At 41.7% G+C, this 19702-nt stretch overlaps 1 protein-coding gene and 1 long non-coding RNA gene across 8 annotated transcripts in view; one reads left to right on the forward strand and one right to left on the reverse strand.

The window, feature by feature from the left end:
- Window positions 1-19505, forward strand: part of LOC144301451 (uncharacterized) — a 60057-nt gene extending 40552 nt beyond the window's left edge. The window contains exons 4-6 of the long non-coding RNA XR_013368278.1: window positions 3248-3518; window positions 4472-8070; window positions 18969-19505. This is a non-coding gene — a long non-coding RNA (uncharacterized LOC144301451). The remainder of the gene's footprint in view (window positions 1-3247; window positions 3519-4471; window positions 8071-18968) is intronic.
- The window catches only part of LOC144301449 (uncharacterized), a 56937-nt gene that overhangs the window by 5607 nt on the left and 31628 nt on the right, over window positions 1-19702 (reverse strand). The window contains exons 1-3 of one of the 7 annotated variants that reach the window (XM_077878523.1): window positions 7856-7915; window positions 6965-6989; window positions 6170-6251 (exon numbers count right to left, since the gene is read on the reverse strand). The exons of 1 other annotated variant lie outside the window; for it this stretch is intronic. The gene's annotated coding sequence lies outside the window, so the exon portion shown is untranslated. Of the gene's footprint in view, window positions 1-6169; window positions 6252-6964; window positions 7680-7855; window positions 7944-19702 lie in introns of those variants that run through there. 5 more of the 7 variants (XM_077878521.1, XM_077878522.1, XM_077878524.1 and 2 more) reach the window with 5 other exon arrangements.

Raw genomic sequence — 19702 nt, forward strand, 5'->3', positions numbered from 1 at the left:
CCTATGTCTCTGCCTCTCTCTTTGTGTCTCTCATGAATAAATAAATAAAATCTTAAAAAAAAAAAAAAAAGAACTGAAAGTCAAAAAAGAATTGGTGAGAGAGTTACAGATGCTGGGGATGGTGAGGGATAAACTTAATAATGGCTTATTTCTAATCTAGGCAGTGGGAAGAATGTGGATACTGACAAAAGTGGGAATACAAGAACTTAAATAATTTAGGAAATCCTCAATATACTGAATGTGAAGTGACACTAGATATTCAAGTGTACATAGCCCACAGCCAAGAAAATCATAAGAGCAGAGTCTCATATGAGGATAGGAAATAAAGACACTACAGTTATTACAGTAGAAAGGATAGTTGAGGCCATTTATGTGTGCTAGCTCTTTGAGGGAGGCAGACGAGTGTACAGATACAGTGTGCATCCTCAACAGGGGCACCTTGACACCAAGGGATGAAAACAAAACAAAACAAAACAACACACACGAAAAAAGGTTGAGAAACACTGATAGATGGTGATCTGAAGGCAAAGAGCCTTTTAAGATTTCTAAAGTTAAAGGAAAGACAGAGAAGCCAGTGAACATACAGAGAAAAGAAATAGGAGGAAGGCCAGAGGAAATAGGAAAACTATGACTTCATATATGTCAGGAAATTTGAAGATTAAGATGAACACTATCGAAGGCATCAGAAGAATTGGTAACAGTAAATTTGAAAGAAAAATTTAAAAAGGAAAAGCTCTGAAAGGAACAAAAGCTTAATTTGCGACCTCCAGGTGAGCAATTCTGGTATACAAAAAGAGCACAGGCATTTGGTTTACAGAAAGAAAATGGAAACACAGGGCTCTTACTACTTATAGGGACCAATTTACTCTGTGGTGTTCTCCTTACTCCCCAGGTTTAGTTGAAAATAATAGTTTGAGAGCTACAGTTATAAGGGAAGATAATCGGGGATCCCTGGGTGGCTCAGTGGTTTGGCACCTGCCTTTGGCCAATGCATGATCCTGGGGTCCCAGGATGGAGTCCTACATTGGGGGACTCCTTGCATGGAGACTGCTTCTCTCTCTGTGTCTCTGCCTCTCTTTCTCTCTGTGTCTCTCATGAATAAATAAATAAAACCTTTAAAAAAAAAAAAAAAAGGGAGGAGAATCATGTGGACAGAGGCAGGAAAAAGCCCCAAAAGCCACCATGACAGGCTACTTTGTTTCAGTGGTTTTTGTACAATGTCTGTTTTTACTACAAAATGGCAATTTCACAGGTTTTAACCTAGTAGGTATATATGTATCTTACATGTAATTAAAAATTCTTTATCATTAATCACTTATAAATCATTAATGTGGCAGCCCCACTCTTCCTCAGACAAGCCCCCAGAGACTGTTATCCTGAAAACTTCAAGACTCAAAAAAAAAAAAAAAAAAAAAAAAAAAGACTCAAGAGAACATTTTGCTGAATGCTCTAACCTCACATTTCTTAATGTCCTTAGAGTAGTGCTAATGATCTCCGTCTCATTTCTTCACACTCAAAAACCATAACCAGGGCTATTTCACTATGTGGACCACTCTGCTTTTGAAATATTAATCTCTTAATATCTTAATCCTTAAAAACATTTTTAAAAGATTTTATTTATTCATGAGAGAGAGAGACACACACACACACAGGCAGAGGGAGAAGCAGGCTCCATTGCAGGCAGCCCCATGTGGGACTCGATCCCAGGACTCCAGGATCACGCCCTAAGCCAAAGGAAGACCTTAACCGCTGAGCCACCCAGGCGTCCCTCCTTAAAAACATCTTCATGATGTTTTTGCTCATCTTCCTCTATCACATGTGCTTTATCAATATCACCACACTCAACTCTTCCTCTTTTTTTCCTCCCAGCCAAAATATACTTCTGATCTCAAGTCTTTCCCAAGTCCCATTAATCATGTTCTTTCTTGTTCTAAACTAAGCAGTTGAACATTCATGGAAAAAAAAATAGCACACATACACAAACTATAAAATACTCTCCTTAGGTATTCCAAAGTATTTACCTCCAGCCCTGTTTCCCCTCACCTCTAAGCTCCAAATCTATCATCTGCACTTGGATGTCTAGGAGGCACTTAATATTTAATAGACCCCAACGGAACTCTTGCTCCCAACGATCTCCATCAATATCTGCTTTTCCCTAGGGATCCCCTTTTTAGTAAATGGTCATACAATCCACTCAATTGCTGAAGCCGAAGTCCAGAAGTCATTTTGATTCTCTCTTTTCTTCCTCACATTTTATCCATCACCAAGTCCTACCTATAAAATGTATCAGAATCTATCCACGTCTCCCCACTTTGCCCAGTTATGGTTACAAGCCCCAGCTATCATGAAGTCCTAACTGTACCAACCTCCCAATTTGTCTATCTGCTTCCACACTTGCTCCCCAACACAATGAATTTTCTATATAGTAGCCAGGGTGATCTTTTAAAACATACAGCACTCAGGTATGAAACCCTCCAAAGGCTTTGCAATGGACATCAAGTAAGATCCAGACTCTTCATCTTGGTCTGCAAGGCTTTACAGACTGGAATCCTGTCACTTCTCCAAAGTCAGCCCGAATCACTTCTCCCTAGGTGTCACACTCAGCCCTAGTGACCTTGTAGGTCCTTGACAACACCAAACTTATCCCAACTTAGGGCCTTTGCATTGGCTGTCCCCTCTGCTCAGAATGTTTTTTTCCTACATCTTCACATGCCTGGTTCCTTATTATTCAGGGTGAGCCAAACTGCCACTCCTCAGAGAAGCATTTCCTTGATTGCTTAATCCACAGCGGCACCCAGATACTGTCACTTCTTGTTTTAATTTCTTTGTACTACTCATGTCTTATCCCATTTTCTTATTTACTCATTTGCTTTCTTATTTAATAAACTCTCCCCACTAAGATATTTATTCCTTAAGAACAGAGAGACAGTTGATCCTTGCATTCCCAAGGTCTCAAGGAATGCCTGGCATCTAATAGGAGTCCAGAAGTTAATTTAGTTAACTTCACAGTGACTCTGGTTCCTTCCAGGGTTCTGCTGATGGGGCAACACTTCTCAAACTACCCCTGGTGAAGGACTAGTTTATTTTAAAATGTTTCTAATATGACAGACTTTTGTCACAGGTATTTTTGAAAAATACAATAAAAAAAGAGTTACTAGAAAATAAAAACCTAGATGTATAAAATACTAACACCATTTTAAAAATACATTTTTAAACACTCTTAGTTTCTCTCCTTATGTCTTTGCAGACTGGTAACAAGCAATCTGTGGGCTGGCAAGAGGCCACGGGCAACACCCTGAAAAGCAGAATGACAGAATACACACAAAATGACTGAGAACCAAGTGAAGCCAAAGACGCAGTTCAACTCTGGGCCAGGGAAATGCCTTATAACCTTCAGAACTCCGACCCCTCAGGCCTGAGGCTGAAGGGGCACTACCTACTCGCTCCTCAGGGAACTGAAGACAACTAGGCTGCTTACAGGAGTGACACAACTACCCTACTTATTACCCGTGGAGAAGGTGATAATGAGGGAAGGTGGCAGTTCCCTTTTCAAGGCCATGGGTCTCCACGTGTCTGAGGTGAAAGAGATGAGGCTGGGCTCAAGAAGCCTACAAATCCAGAGGTACCTGGGTGGCTTAGTCAGTTAAGTGTTTAACCCTACCTTGATTTCAGCTTGGGTCCTGGGATTGAGCCTCGTGTTGGGCTCCACACTCAGTGGGGAGTTTGCTTGAGGATCTCCCTTCCTTCCCCCTACACGCGCTCCTCCCAAATAAATTAATCTTAAAGAAAAAGAATTCTGCAAGTCCCTGCGCAAGAGTGGGACAGAGAAGGGGTAGAAATGGAGCTTGCACCTCAGGGAGCCATACATACACCCATTAGGACAACAGGGCTGAAAGTACATCAAGCAGTAGTATTAGCCACTCATGACCAGATGTTCTTTTCAACCTCAGAGAACAAGGTTTCTTTCCGTCCAAGGCTAACCCCTCCCAATGAATGCATTCTAGATCCAATCCTTTTCTTCCTTCTGAAATTCAAGTCCATCAATTATCTTTTTTCCCTTTCATTTCTTATCCATCTTCTACTCAGTCATCTGGATGGTCTAAGACTCCTACCCTATCTCAATAATATTCAAACCACTTTAGATCTTGTCAACTCATCTCCCAAATCTCCCTCCAAATTGTTACCTCTTCTTTATTGTCACTGCCACTGTCCTCAGTAAGGCCCTCGTTTCTTACCTCGATCACAATAACTCTTTATTAAGTCTTTAAAATACAAGTTTTGTCATCTTTCAATCCACGGACTGAAAGACAAAGTTACTAATTTTTTAAGATCTCATAAACACAGTGGTGAGGGCAATTCCATGCCAAGAATGGAAAGGGCATAGATATATATTACACATACTTATTTATTTATATAATATGTAATAACATATATTATATTATATTATACATATGTATTTATTTTTTTAAAGGATATATTGATGGACTACTAACTGCAGTAGATTGAAGATTCCAGAAGAAGAAATGGTAGGACAGTGGGCCAAATGAAAGGAATCAGTATGACAAAGGAAAAGGGAAAGAAAATAGTGGTTCTGCTAAAGACAAAGTTGGGAATGAAGGAATTTGAGTAATGAAGTTTCCCCCACTATCATCTGGAGCTAATAAATTACATCCAAGGTGGACTCAATATCTTGAAAGCTAACCAAAGGTCATGGGACTAGTAGTTTTCTGTTCCCACCCAACAAATGTCAAGCTCCTTAAAACTACTTATTTCATGTGGCTTTCTACTTCCTTCCCAGAGCCCCTCCTTGCTGAATCCAACAATTTACTTAGAGGCAGGAAATAGTAATGCAAGTCAGGAGGTGGACAAGAGCTATTGTCACACTGGATTACCCTCAGTCAACCAAATGTCATGTTGTAGTCTAGAATAGACCTTTACATGCTGCTTCTGCCTTGACTTATATTTCTCCCATCCATCTTACAACTCCTTTCGTTTTAGGACAATCAACGACTGCCTTTCTGAAGCATGAGGATAAGTTAAATGCCTCCTCCTCCAATTTCTCATAGTATTTTCACATAGCTCTATCAAAGCTATAAAATCTGTCTTCCATATTGGCTACAGGATTCTAAAGGATAATAGGGGCCATGTTCAGCTAATTTTTAAATCCCCAGCAATGAGCACAACTGACTAGGAATCTAAATGATATTTATAAATTCACATTCAATTTAAACGAATAATGAAAAGATACAACTAAAACTGAACTTTGAGATCATCAAAGAAAACACTCTTAATTTTACAAATGAGAAAGCCAAGGCTCATGACACTGAAGTGACTTACTCAAGGTCACAGAGGGAGGGGTTAAATTGGGACTCCTGACTTTCAGCAGACTCAAGGACAGTCTGGTACATAAGACAACACTCAGTAAGTATCCAAGGAAGGAAATCCTTTCTTTAAATTCAAGTTATTAACATATATCAGAATCTCAGAATTTCACTATATTAGCAATCCCTAACTTTGTGATAAATAATCTTCATCAGGGACCAGGTAGAGGAAAAGGAAAATACAGAGAGCACAGGGGCTTATTCACATTAATTTCCCTTCATGTCCTCAGTTCCTTTTCAAGCCACAGAGATGGCATGCTTTCAGGACCTTGAGGGAGCTTACTGCCTTCTAAACGGATTTTTATAAGAGCTCATGGTCTCTTCCTATGCACATAGGAACTGTATTTGCCAACCAAAAAGATGGTCTTGCGGTGATAGCTAATTATTTCTTCCTTAAAATCCAGCCTGATATTTGATTCAAGTAACTTCTGCTGCAACTGACCTATTTAGTTATGGAGAGGGAATAGCATGGAGTTAGAAGACACGCGGTTTCCTTCTGATTCTACTACTCTGCAACAAAGAACACAGTGCTTCCCATTAGCTCTCTCAGAATTAGAGCTCTCCTCTGCAAAACACCAGCACCAAGGCTGATCCTTCCCATTTTAAACATTCTGTGACCATAAGTGACCATCTTGAGGCATGGTTTTATAGAGATAAGTAAGAAATCAGATTCCTAAAAAGTGCTACTTGGTAATTTAACAATTTATTGTACCAATTAAACATGCAGATATGTTGGTAAAGGGACAAAGCAACCAGAGCACAAAACATGAATAACCCATCTTACCTACCTTAATGATGCTTATATCAGTATGTAGAGAAATATCTCACAATAAATCCAACAAATCTTTGGATGTACAAAGGCCAATGGGACTTAAGAAAAAAAGTGAAATTCTCCTGTTAGTAGGTTGAATGGAGAGAGGGTCTAGGACTCTTAATTCTTAAAAAACACCACATATAGCTAATGAACAGCCTGGCTAAAAAGCTATTCTGGGAATGATTTGATAACTACTATGCCAGCATTTAACAAAATTTTAAATGTCTAATAAATGGTTATTGTTAATATGTAGAATCTGCTCATGGAGAGACGCACCAAAATTTAGACTTCTATTTGTTTTCCTGAGACCACTTAACACTGGCTGGAGCATGTGATAATTCTGAATAACTTTCAGTGTGTGTGAAATGTCTTGGCAGGAAAATGGAGACTTTGAGAGAGGACCAAGCAAAGATGCTGTGTGAAGTCTTTCAAAGAATAGTTGTGTGCTCTGGGGAATGGGCCAAGTTCATGGAGGGAGGGTGGTTCAATGAAAAATGGTGTGGAATTTAAACCAAGCAGCCACCTGTGCAGACTCTGGAGGCATCGTTTGATAGCTACATGCTCTCAGTATATTAATGTTCTTACGCCCCTATCTATAAAATGTATGTCTCACATACATGCCAATAAAAAGAACGTAAAGAACAAAGTCAGGACCTGACAACAGACAGGCACTCGATTAATGCTGACGTTCTTCCTGTGTTCAAGCAAAGGAAGGTTATGTTCATTCTCAGAGACACGGCATTTTCCGAGAGAAGAAACCGCAACTCACCTGGAACCTCAGGAGGGACAGAGTCCTGGAAAGGCAGTTAAGGAAAGAGAAATGCCATGAAAATCAAGTTCACCTTGCAGGATACACACTAGTCGGTCCAGCAAGACTGTAGGAAAAAAGTTACTCTGCTCTTGCTGATAACCCCTCTCGGTCGGCCCCTCACACACCCTCCCCGGAGATGCCTCCCGAGCCTCCCCGGCTGCACCTCCCTCCCGTGTCCACAGGGCTTTGGATCACGCAGGCCAAGCCTCTCCGCCAAACCCACGAGGGCGAATAACTTCCGCTACCCCCCGCACCACTGACTGACACGTGTCCATTTCTTCAGGGTTTCTCATTTCTGCCCTGAAGTTCGAGAAAGAGGAGGAGGAGCTTTTGGCTTAGATGCCGTGCCTCGGAATGGATTTTGACTCCCTGAGGCGCTTTCCCCGACCTGCCACATCTCTGGGACGTGAGGACAGTGCTACGGGGCCAGGAACCTCGGTCCCTCAAAGGGGCCCCTCTTGGTCGTCTAACGTCCACCGAAAACCTCGGAACAAGGCCAGTCGCCACACAGAAATGGCCGGTGCGGCCAACTACGAAGCCTCCAGGCCGGCCAAAGCCAGAGCTCAGGCGAGCGAAAGACGGGCCCCTCCGTGCCGCGCCGCAGCCGCTTCCGCGCCGGAGGCCGCTCAGACTCGGTGATCAAAGTCAGGGCCGGCGGCCGAGCGGCTGTCGCGACGCCAGAGCGCACGTGCGGCCCCGGGCGCGCCCCCTCCAGGTCGCGTGCCCTCCCACAGCGCCCAGCCAGGGTTCCGGGTCTCAGCCGCCCCGCGCCTCCCCGACGCACTCCCACATCCCAGCCACCAGACGCCTCTCCGCCGGGGCGCGGGCTGTCCAGTCCGGAGCGCTCACCTCCCACGTGGAATCCGACACCTGGAAGAGCGGGGCTCCAGACACTGACCCGCGCCCTCGCCTAATGGCTCTGAACTACAAGTCCCAGAAAGCCGCGGGTCGGCCACGCCCGCTTCCGGCGCACGCTTCCAGCGCGGGGCCGCAATACACCGACCGCGATGCCCGGGGCGCGTTCTCGGCTCTGGGTTCTGCGGGTGTGTTGGCTGTTCTTTGAGGTTGGAGTCTAATTTGTTCAAGATACTTATTTATTTATTTTAAAATTTTTTTAGTTACAGACGCGTAAGGATTATTTAGGAATACCCATTAAAGGATGTTTTATTTTGCTAAAGTGTTACTGGCGTGAAAAGAACGCAAATATCACCTGTAATTTTTGTCTTTGTTTTTAAAAATATTCTGAAACGAATATATGCTACTCAGCAGCATCATCTCGGTTCTAGAGTTCATTCATTTGGCAAACATGAGGGCCTACCTTGTTCCAGGAATTTAAAAATCGCTGTGGATGTTAAACTTTAGTGGGACAAAAAAGCAATTAATTATAAATGGTATGGAATTTATTATACAGGGATATGTGTAATGGAAAAAGTAGAGCTGAGTTGGAGGATTAAGGGGTACTGGTGTGTGGGTGTGTGGGTTAGGATGTGCTTTGCAATCCTCTTGTCACTGTATATGGTTCTTGGAGCAAAGATTCGGAGATGAGGTCATCAGTCCTGCAACATTCAGAACTCTTTGCTATGTGTATATGCATATGTGTGTGTGTGTTTTAAACAACATGGGGTCGTGCCACATATATGGGCCTATAGTTCGCTTTAAAAAATTCTATAGTATGGGCAGCCGGGTGGCTCAGCGGTTTGGCGCCGCCTTCGGCCCAGGGCCTGATCCTGGAGCCCCGCGATCCGTCCCGCGTTGGGCTCCGTGCAGGGAGCCTGCAACTCCTGCTTGTGTCTCTGCCCCCCTCCCGCCTCTGTCTCTCATGAATAAATAAAATCTTTAAAAAAATAAAAAATAAAAATTCTGTAGTATTTACTGTGTATCATAAACTTACCAGGGACACAAACCCTGCCCTCTTGAGATGCTTTTGTTATAGCCTTCAAGGGGAGGGCGCCAAAATTCTTCCATGCAGCACCACTCCAGTTCTCCCCAGTACCTTCCCTTCAGGTTTATTCTGGGAGTCAAATGTTGCCTGGACTGCTCTGTATCTTCCCCCTTCATTTGTGTATTAGCTTCCAATTGTTGCTGTAATATATTACCACAAACCTAGGGACATACAACAAACACAAATTTTTTTACTTTTATTTTTACCCCACATTAATTTTTATTTTCATTTTTTTAAAAGGGCAAATTTACATTTATTTTTTTAAATAATAAATTTATTTTTTATTAGTGTTCAGTTTGCCAACATACAGAATAACACCCAGTGCTCATCCCGTCAAGTGTCCCCCTCAGTGCCCGTCTCCCATTCACCCCCACCCGCCGCCCTCCTCCCCTTTCACCACCCCTAGTTCGTTTCCCCAAGTTAGGAGTCTTTTTCTTCTCCCTTCCCTTATATTCCCTTTCACTGTTATTTATATTCCCCAAATGAATGAGAACATACACTGTTTGTCCTTCTCCGATTGACTTACTTCACTCAGCATAATACCCTCCAGTTCCATCCACGTTGAAGCAAATGGTGGGTATTTGTCGTTTCTAATGGCTGAGGAATATTCCATTGTATACATAAAGCACATCTTCTTTATCCATTCATCTTTCGATGGACACCGAGGCTCCTTCCACAGTTTGGCTATTGTGGACATTGCTGCTAGAAACATCGGGTGCAGGTGTCCGGGCGTTTCATTGCATCTGTATCTTTGGGGTAAATCCCCAGCAGTGCAATTGCTGGGTCGTAGGGCAGGTCTACTTTTAATATCTTTGGGGTAAATCCCCAGCAGTGCAATTGCTGGGTCGTAGGGCAGGTCTACTTTTAACTCTTTGAGGAACCTCCACACAGTTTTCCAGAGTGGCTGCACCAGTTCACATTCCCACCAACAGTGTAAGAGGGTTCCCTTTTCTCCGCATCCTCTCCAACATTTGTGGTTTCCTGCCTTGTTAATTTTCCCCATTCTCACTGGTGTGAGGTGGTATCTCATTGTGGTTTTGATTTGTATTTCCCTGATGGCAAGTGATGCAGAGCATTTTCTCATGTGCGTGTTGGCCATGTCTAGGTCTTCCTCTGTGAGATTTCTCTTCATGTCTTTTGTCCATTTCATGATTGGATTGTTTGTTTCTTTGGTGTTGAGTTTAATAAGTTCTTTACAGATCTTAGAAACTAGTCCTTTATCTGATACGTCATTTGCAAATATCTTCTCCCATTCTGTAGGTTGTCTTTTAGTTTTGTTGACTGTATCCTTTGCTGTGCAAAAGCTTCTTATCTTGATGAAGTCCCAATAGTTCATTTTTGCTTTTGTTTCTCTTGCCTTCATGGATGTATCTTGCAAGAAGTTACTGTGGCCGAGTTCAAAAAGGGTGTTGCCTGTGTTCTCCTCTAGGATTTGATGGAATCTTGTCTCACATTTAGATCTTTCATCCATTTGGAGTTTATCTTTGTGTATGGTGCAAGGGAGTGGTCTAGTTTCATTCTTCTGCATGTGGATGTCCAATTTTCCCAGCACCATCTATTGAAGAGACTGTCTTTCTTCCAGTGGATAGTCTTTCCTCCTTTATCGAATATTAGTTGACCGTAAAGTTGAGGGTCCACTTCTGGATTCTCTATTCTGTTCCATTGATCTATTTGTCTGTTTTTGTGCCAGTACCACACTGTCTTGATGACCACAGCTTTGTAGTACAACCTGAAATCTGGCATTGTGATGCCCCCAGATATGGTTTTCTTTTTTAAAATTCCGCTGGCTATTCGGGGTCTTTTCTGATTCCACACAAATCTTAATTTTATTTTTTTTAATTTTTATTTATTTATGATAGTCACACAGAGAGAGAGAGAGAGAGGCAGAGACACAGGCAGAGGGAGAAGCAGGCTCCATGCACCGGGAGCCCGACGTGGGATTCGATCCTGGGTCTCCAGGATCGCGTCCTGGGCCAAAGGCAGGCGCTAAACCGCTGCGCCACCCAGGGATCCCCCACACAAATCTTAAAATAATTTGTTCTAACTCTCTGAAGAAAGTCCATGATATTTTGATAGGGATTGCATTAAACGATAGGGATTGCATTAAACGCAAACACAAATTTATTTTCCTAGTTCTGGGGGTCAGAAGTCTGAAGTCAGTTTCATTGGGCTCCATCAAGGTATCAGCACAGCTGGTTCCTTCTGGAGGCTTAGAGGAGGATCTGTTTCCTTGTCTTTTTCTTTTTTTTAAAAGATTTTATTTATTTATTCACGAGAGACACAGAGAGAGGCAGAGACATAGGCAGAGGGATAAGCAGGCTCCCAGCAGGGAGCCCAATGCTGGACTCATTCCAGGACCCCGGGATCACCCAGGTGCCCATTTCCTTGTCTTTTTCAAAGTACATTTGACAGCCTCTATTCCTTGGCTTATGGCCTCTACTTCCATCTTCAAAGTGCTTGACTCCATCCAACCTCTGCTTCTGTCATCACATTACCTTCTCTTGCACTGACTCTTCTTGTGTTCTTCTAAGGACTCATATAAGGCCTTACATCAGGCCTACCTGAATAATCCAGGATAATTTCCCTATTTCGCGATCTTTAATTTAGTCACATTTACAAAATCCATTTTGCTGTATCAGGTAACATTTGGTTTCTTGGGATTAGGACAGTGACACATTTGGGTGACCTACCATGTTTGGACAATCTCCTCCTCTGAGTTACTTTCTTACCTTTTGTCTGTGGAGCACAAATTATCTTCCTAGGAGATACCAGATTGGAAAGTAGAGCCTACAGATTCCAGTAGAGAAAGGTAGGCAAATGTACTTTTCTCATAGAAAGCAAAGTCATCAGCTATGAGTGAAATGGGAGGAGTTGTCAGAGGCTTGGAGAGGAGAAGCTGTGAAGTTGTCATTTAAGAAAATGGTTGGACTAAGCAAATGTAGTAGGATAGCTGGGCAGCATTAAGGGCCCACTTGACCTTAGTGGTCATAAATTGAAAATGAGACTAATCATCACGGCTATAAGTTTTTTCTCAGTCTACATCTACTACACAAGTACAAGCACAGAACAGGCAGGGAATTGGATTCAACCAGGTTTGGTGTTTTATCAGGAGAGTATCACTAGTGAGACACACACAAAAGAGTTGTCCATATATACAAAGGACTGGTAACCATAGTGATGAGCTGTGGCCTCTAAATTGGATGAGAGGTAGATGAGAACATCAGAGAGTGAGAGTCAGGGCAAGGGTGACAGAATCAATGGATCAGGGAATATTTAGGAGAGCAGTTAGGTTCTATAATCCTGGTTCTATGTCTTTTAACAAATTAAGCAAGTAATTAGCCTATATATATATACCAAATACCATACCTTTATCTTATGTAAGTTTTCCATACACTTTACTGAGAGGGTAGGTTTGTGCGACTCCATTTTACAGCTTTTACATTTTAAAAGTTTCAAAAAGCATATTCAGTGTCTCATGATAAGGGTGGAAAATGGATTCAAATCTAGAGGTTTTTTTTTTTTTTTTTAATATTCCAAAGCACGAGTTCTTCAGAGTTGATTCCCTTTATAATTACCCTGCGTTTCCATGTAATTTTCCCTTTCAGGACTTGGTTTTCTTTATTTATGAAAGGGACCCAGTAATCACAGACCTTTTCAAGGAAACCCCCAGGAAGGCAAAGGGAGTGAAAGTATTTCAGTAACTTTCCAGGGTTCTGTATGGTTGAAGATAATTACCACTGAAATGTGGTGCATTGTACTTAGAAAATGTCAGGAAGTATTGGTAGGGATGAGTTGAGGGCCCTCAGCAGGGGTTGTTATAGGGACAAAGATAATCACATTGTGTTCTGCACAGTTTAGAATCCCTGGAGAATGATCCCTGGAGAATTTCCTCCCAGGATGGTGCTGGGATCTTGGGATATATGCTGACTGGCATTCTGCTGACAGTGATCAACTCACCTACAAACAGATCCCGTACTCATTCACACAAACTGTATACATAAATACAATCTGTACCCCTTCACAGCATGTTCCCACAGGACCATATTCATACACAGCATGTGCTTAACACCCATTATTGTCTGTGAGAGAATACATTATTATTCCCAATTTTTTTCAGTTATGTATTTTTATTTATTTATTTTTATTTTTTATTATTTTTAAAGGATTTTATTTATTTATTCATGAGAGACACACAGAGAAAGAGAGAGGCAGAGACACAGGCAGAGGGAGAAGCAGGCTCCATGCAGGGAGCCCCACGTGGGACTCGATCCTGGGACTCCAGGATCACGCCCCGGGCTGAAGGCAGGTGCTAGACTGCTGAGCCACCCAGGAATCCCCAGGAAAGATAATTTTTAAAAAATTATTTTTTTAGGAAAGATAATTTTTTTTTTTTTTTTTTTTTAGGAAAGATAATTTTTTAAAAATTTTTATTTATTTATGATAGTCACACACAGAGAGAGAGAGAGGCAGAGGGAGAAGCAGGCTCCATGCACTGGGAGCCCGACGTGGGATTTGATCCTGGGTCTCCAGGATCACGCCCTGGGCCAAAGGCAGGCGCCAAACCGCTGCGCCACCCAGGGATCCCCAGGAAAGATAATTTTAAATTTCAGTTTTCACATTTATTGTTTAGTATATAGAAAAGTGATTAATTTTTGTGTGTTGATCTTGGACACAGTGATGTTCCTAAACTTGGTGGTTATCAGAGGGTTTTCTTTTTTAAATGCTTTTTTGACATTGCTCCCATAGAGAATTATGTCATCTATAATTAAAGCTCATTTTCCTTCTTTATTTCCATTCTGTATCCCTTTGTTTTTTCTGACCTACTGCACTAGCTAGAATTTCCAGCACTATGATGTGTAAGATGAGAGCAGACATCCTTGTTTGTTACTATCTTAGGGAGAAGGCGTTTGATCATAACATTTAAGTTTGTTTGTTTGTTTGTTTGTTTATTTAACATTTAAGTTTAGTGTTAACTTTAGGCCTTTGTCAATTTTTAAAAAAAGATTTTATTTATTTATTCATGAGAGAGGCAGAGACCTAGGCAGAGGGAGAAGCAGCCCTTGATCCCAGATGCCCCGAGCCCCAAGGCAAATGCTCAACCGCATAGCCACCCAGGCATTCCTGAGCCACCTAGGCGTCCCAGATCTTTGTCAGTTTGAGGAATTACCTTTCTATTCATAATTTGCTGGGTATTGTTGTCATGAGTAGTTGTTGGATTTTATGAAATTGCTTTTTCTTTTCTTTTTTTTTTTTTTTTTTTAAGATTTTCTTTATTTGAGAGAGAGAAAATGTGCTTACACATGAGTGGGGGGAGGGACAGAGGGACAGGGTGAGGGAGAAGCGGAATTCCCGCTGGGCAGGGAACCTGGACAGATGGGGGCTCAATCTCAGGACTCCAGGATCATGACCTGAGCCAAAGGCAGACACTTAACCAACTGAGCCACCCAGGAACCCTGAAATGCTTTTTCTTCTATCAGTTGAATGATCTTAATGTTTTTTTTTTCTTTAGTATTGATATGGTAGATTATATTAGGTTTTCAGATACTGAACCTATCTTGCATATGTGGAATAAATTCCCCTTGACTGTGGTATATAATCCTTTTTTACATTACCGGATTTGATTTGATAATATTTTATTGAGGAATTTTACATCTCAATTAATGAGATATTGGTCTGTACTTGTTTTGTTGTTTTGATAACCCTGCTTTGGGTTATCAGGATAATAATGGCCTCATAAAATGAGGTGGGGACATATTTCCTCTTATTTTTTGGAATAGGTCGCCTAAAATTTATGTTAGTTCCTCTTTGAATGTTTGATAGAATTCTTCAGTGAAACAATGTAAGCCTGGAGATTTCTTTTTATTTTAAATTACAAGTTCAGTTTCTTTTTTTTTTTTTAATTTTATTTATTTATGATAGTCACAGAGAGAGAGGCGCAGAGACATAGGCAGAGGGAGAAGCAGGCTCCATACACCATACATACATACCACCTGATGTGGGATTCGATCCCGGGTCTCCAGGATCGCGCCTGGGCCAAAGGCAGGCGCCAAACCGCTGCGCCACCCAGGGATCCCACAAGTTCAGTTTCTTTAATAGTTAATATGACCATTCAGATTATCTATTTTTGGGGGGTGGGGTAGTTTCTGGATTTCAGGGATTAGGTTCATTGCTTCCAAGTGGTCACATTTATGAATGTAGACTTGTTAGTAGTATTCCTTCTGGAGTCCTGTTTGGGGACTCACAATATCGTAAGGAACTTTTTGCCTAAATAGTGGGACTGAGGCTTATGGGAATGTTTGTATCTGTTTTCCAAGGCAATTGATCTGCCATGTGGATGATCTAACCGTGCTTTATTTTTCTGTCTTATTTTAGTCCGCCCTACCCCTATCCAGTACCCTTTTGGCATCTCTCCTTAGCTGATTCAACCCTGATCCAGAGAAGGGCAGTAATGGTATGTTTCCCGAGGCCATTGAGGCCCTGCTAAGCCCCCGTTTCCAGGATGTTCTTTATGTTGCCAGGGCCAGGTGCACTGGGAGGAAGTTTGAGAAGTCTTCGTTTGGGGTCTGCATCTTCTGCCTGTGGGGTCTTGGGACCTGGAGGAGCACTGGCCAGGGAGCATCTCAGTCTTGGTGTCTTGGCTGGAGAGCTCTTGGGAGACACACAACTTCCATTTACTGATTTCCTCCTGGATGCTCTGCACTGGGCTCACGGCCCAATGTTCATCCTTGCCTGTTAATAGCACTGCAAAATAGGGGTTACTCCTCACTTGTCTTAAGCTGAAGGCACAGAGAATGAGAGAGAAAGGGGGCCATGACTTGCACAAGCTCCTGCTATTGGTAAATGGCAGAGCCAGGATTGAAATTCAGCACCTTGGAATTGGAAGCACTTTCACTATAGAGCATTTGTCTGTCATCTCATGTTTTCAAGGGATCTCAGATGAAACAGGCCAGAAGAGAGATGAAGAAAGGAACTTCTGTGGGACCCCTTGGACTCTGCCTCCCAGTCCAGCCTGCTGGGGGATCAAGCCAATATAGAAATGCCAGGCCATCTAGGGTGGTGCAAATGCAGGTCTGGTCACAGCGGACTCCTAGGAAAGCTGGAGAAATCACTGTTGGAGCTAGAAAAGGGAGGTCAGGGCTCCATTGTGGATGTGAGCCCTTTCCTTGGCCAGCTTGGCTTCTGGTTGGAGCAGGGGAGCACGGAACTTTCTCTGTCCAGAGCCCTGAACAGTCTAAGAATGTCTCCTGCTCTGTTTCCCAAACTGTCCCCAGGATGTGCTCCAATGCTGTATAACCATAGAAATGAAGAGGGTAATAAGGGGTCTCATCCAGTCCTCTTCACTCTTCAGACTGGGAATTGAGGCCCAGAGAAAAGAAGACAATTGGTCGAGTGCCCCCAGGCAAGCAGTGAGGTGAGAGGAAGGAAGTTAGTCCTGCGCAATAATGAAGAGCTCTTGGTGCTGCCTTCTGGGGGGGGGGGGGGGGGGGGGGGCAGGTAGACAGCCCCAGGGCTATGAAAACTCATAGTTATATTATACACATTACCAGATGCACCTAAGCATTATTCCTGCACTTACTCGTTCACTTGCATTTTGGCAGAGACTCAAAGGGCAGTGGAGTGGTAAAGTTTTAAAGTGGAAAAAAGGGAAGGCTTCATTTATGCCCCGATTGCAGGCTGTTGGCAAGGGGAAAAGGGATAGCTACATAGAAGAGGGCATCCTATATGATTGGAGTATATTTGGCTTTCTCTGATTAATCCTAAGCTGGAAGTGGGGACAAATTTGGGTAACTGACAGTTATTAATCAAGGCCTGTTTGGGGGTGATTGATAGTCTGGCTGCCTGGGCTAATTGCTAGAGGTGACGTTCTGATTTCTTATAAGTCAGTCTGCAAGCAGGTTGACTTCTGGACTAGTTATTGTAGATTGTAGGTTGGTTTCCTGGGATAGTTCCTACAGGCCATTTTTATATGTGGTCTTGCCATTGTCAATTTGCATATCAGTCTCTTGAATTATTTTTTTAAGTGTGACAATGGTATAATGTAAAAAAATAAGGTGCCCATAGGTAAGATATGTACCTGATTATTTGTAGATTAAATAGGTCAGTAAGAGAGGAAGGGTGATAGATAAAACTGGCATGCTCTTGATGTTTGTGAACCTGGGTTATGGATGCATGGAGACTAGTTATATTATTCTGTGTTGTGCATATTTTGAAATTTCTGTAACAAAAACTTTTTGCTAGTGAGAATAGTAATTGTAGTTGCTTTAAGTATTAAATGAGATAATTCAAGTAGAAAGTTTAGCATGGGACTTGGCATAAGATTGAGTCATATCTTGTAGTAGACCCTTGCTGAGCATGTTTCTGGCATTATCTCATTACTATGTGAGATACTACATGGGATTATACTACACAGGCTGTTTTAGAAACTAATTTTTTTTTCGGTCAACAATGTTTTGTCAATAAGTCATGAGGATAAAAGGTACAACACAGAATACAACACAGAATATAGTCAATGGTATTATAATAGTTGTATGGTGAAAGATGGTAGCTACACTTGTGAGCACAGCATAATGTATAGACTTGTTGAATCACTATATTGTACACCTAAAACTAGATGTGCAATGTAACATTGTGTGCTGAGCCCTGTGCTTCTGAAAAGCAGCACGGGTTAAGAAATCTCTCAAACTTTTGTTCGAGAGACAGTATAGTGTGGCATAAGATAATGATGGCATTTCATTTACTGGAAGAAAGAATAGACCTTTCAATGAATGGCGCTGGAAAGATTATCCAATCATTTGAGACAAATTTAGATCCTTTCTCTTATGTGAATTTTATTAAGAATAAATTAGAGAGTATTAAAGGTAAAACATTAAGAAACAAAACATAAAACACAAAACTAAATGTTGTGGGTTGAATTGTGTCCTCCCCCTCCCCCTTCATACTTGAGGCCTGATGCCCAGTAACTCCAGAATGTAACCTTTTTTGGAAATGGGATTGTAGATATAATCAAGTTAAGATGAGGTCATTAGGGTGGGCTCTAATCCAATAAATCTAGCTGTTCTAAGAGGAAATACCATATGAAGACAGATACACAGGAGAATTCAAGCCAAGAAATTGGATTGACAGCAACCAAAGGAAGCTAGGGAGAGTCTAGGAAGGATTCTACCCAAAGTCTCAGAAGGAACCAGCCTCTCTTGATAATGAACTTCTAGCCTCCAGACAGAGAAAATTAACTTCTATTTCTTACGTTTGTGGTACTTTGTTATGATAGCCCTAGGAAACAAATGTAATTTCTGTCTTGAACATTTTATCATCCGCCATCACTTCATACCTATTAACAGTCACTCCACATTCCTTCTTCCCTCCATTTACTGGCAGGATATATTTTAATATGTTTAATACATGTTCTGTTTCTGAGAAGTGTCTTTTTTTGGACATTTTGTATAAATGGAATTATATTGTATTTTATAACTATCTTTTTTTACTTAGTATTGCTTCAAAGTTTATCAATTATGTAGCATATATCAATACATCATTCCTTTTATTGCCAGATATTCCACTATTTGGATATACTATACTTTTTTTATCCATTGCAGTAGACCCTTGCTGTAGTGCAGTGGATAAAATGGACAGTTGATGGACATTTGTGCCTTTCCCACTTTTGGCTCTTATGAATAACACTGCTATGAACACTTGTGTACAAGTTTTTGTGTAGATGTATATTTTCATTTCTCTTTGGTAGGCATCTAGGAATGGTATCACTGAGTGATATAGTAGCTCCATGTTTAAAGTTTTGAGGAGCTACCAAACTGTTTTCCAGAGTGACCACACCATTTTATGAGCCTACCAACAATGCATGAGGATTCCAATTCCCCACATTCTGATGGCTTCTTATCTTATTCAAAGTAAGAGCCAATGTTCTTCCTTGTACTAAATGGACCAATATTGTATTAGGTCATCCAGAGAAACAATGATAGGATATGTGTAATTAATTAATTAATTAGTTGGCTCATTTGGTTATAGAGGCTGAGAAGTCCCATGATCTGCCATCTGCAAGCTGGAGAACTGGTAAGGCTGGCAGTATAATTCAGTTCTACATGTGAAGGCCCGAGAGCCATGGGAGCCAATGGCTGAAAGCCTGAGAAGGGAGGAGTGATATGCTGGAGGAAGTCCTAAAGTCTGAAGGCCTATGAACCAGAAGCTTAGATGTCTGAGGACAAGAGAAATTGGATGTCTCAGCTCAAGAAGAAAGAGAATTCATACTCCCTCCACTTTTTTGTTCAACTGAGCTTTCAGTGGATTGGATTATGTCTGCCCATGTTGGTAAAGGTAGATCTTCTTTACTCAGTCTATTGATTCAAATGCTAATCTTTCTTTTCTGGAAACACTCTCACAGACATACCCAGAATTAATGTTTTACCAGTTGTCTGGGCATCCCTTAGCCCAATCAAGCTGACATGTAAAATTACATCACAAACATGATCTAGCCTTTACCTGTCTTTAGTGTTTTAACTACATTGACCTTTTGCTGTTCCTCAAATAAATGAAGCACACTCTGTAGTTGCTTTGTATCTGGTATTTTACCTGCCAGAAACTAACTTCCCACAGATATACTCCTTGTTACTTCACTTCCTTCTGACTTCTGCACAAATGATCTCTTAACAAAGGGGCCAGTCCTTACAGCTCTATTTTTTTAATTTAAATTTAATTTGCCAACATATAGTATAATACCCAGTGCTCATCACATCATGTGCTCT

The sequence above is a fragment of the Canis aureus genome, chromosome 29 (genome assembly GCF_053574225.1).
Source record: "Canis aureus isolate CA01 chromosome 29, VMU_Caureus_v.1.0, whole genome shotgun sequence".
NCBI lineage: Eukaryota > Metazoa > Chordata > Mammalia > Carnivora > Canidae > Canis > Canis aureus.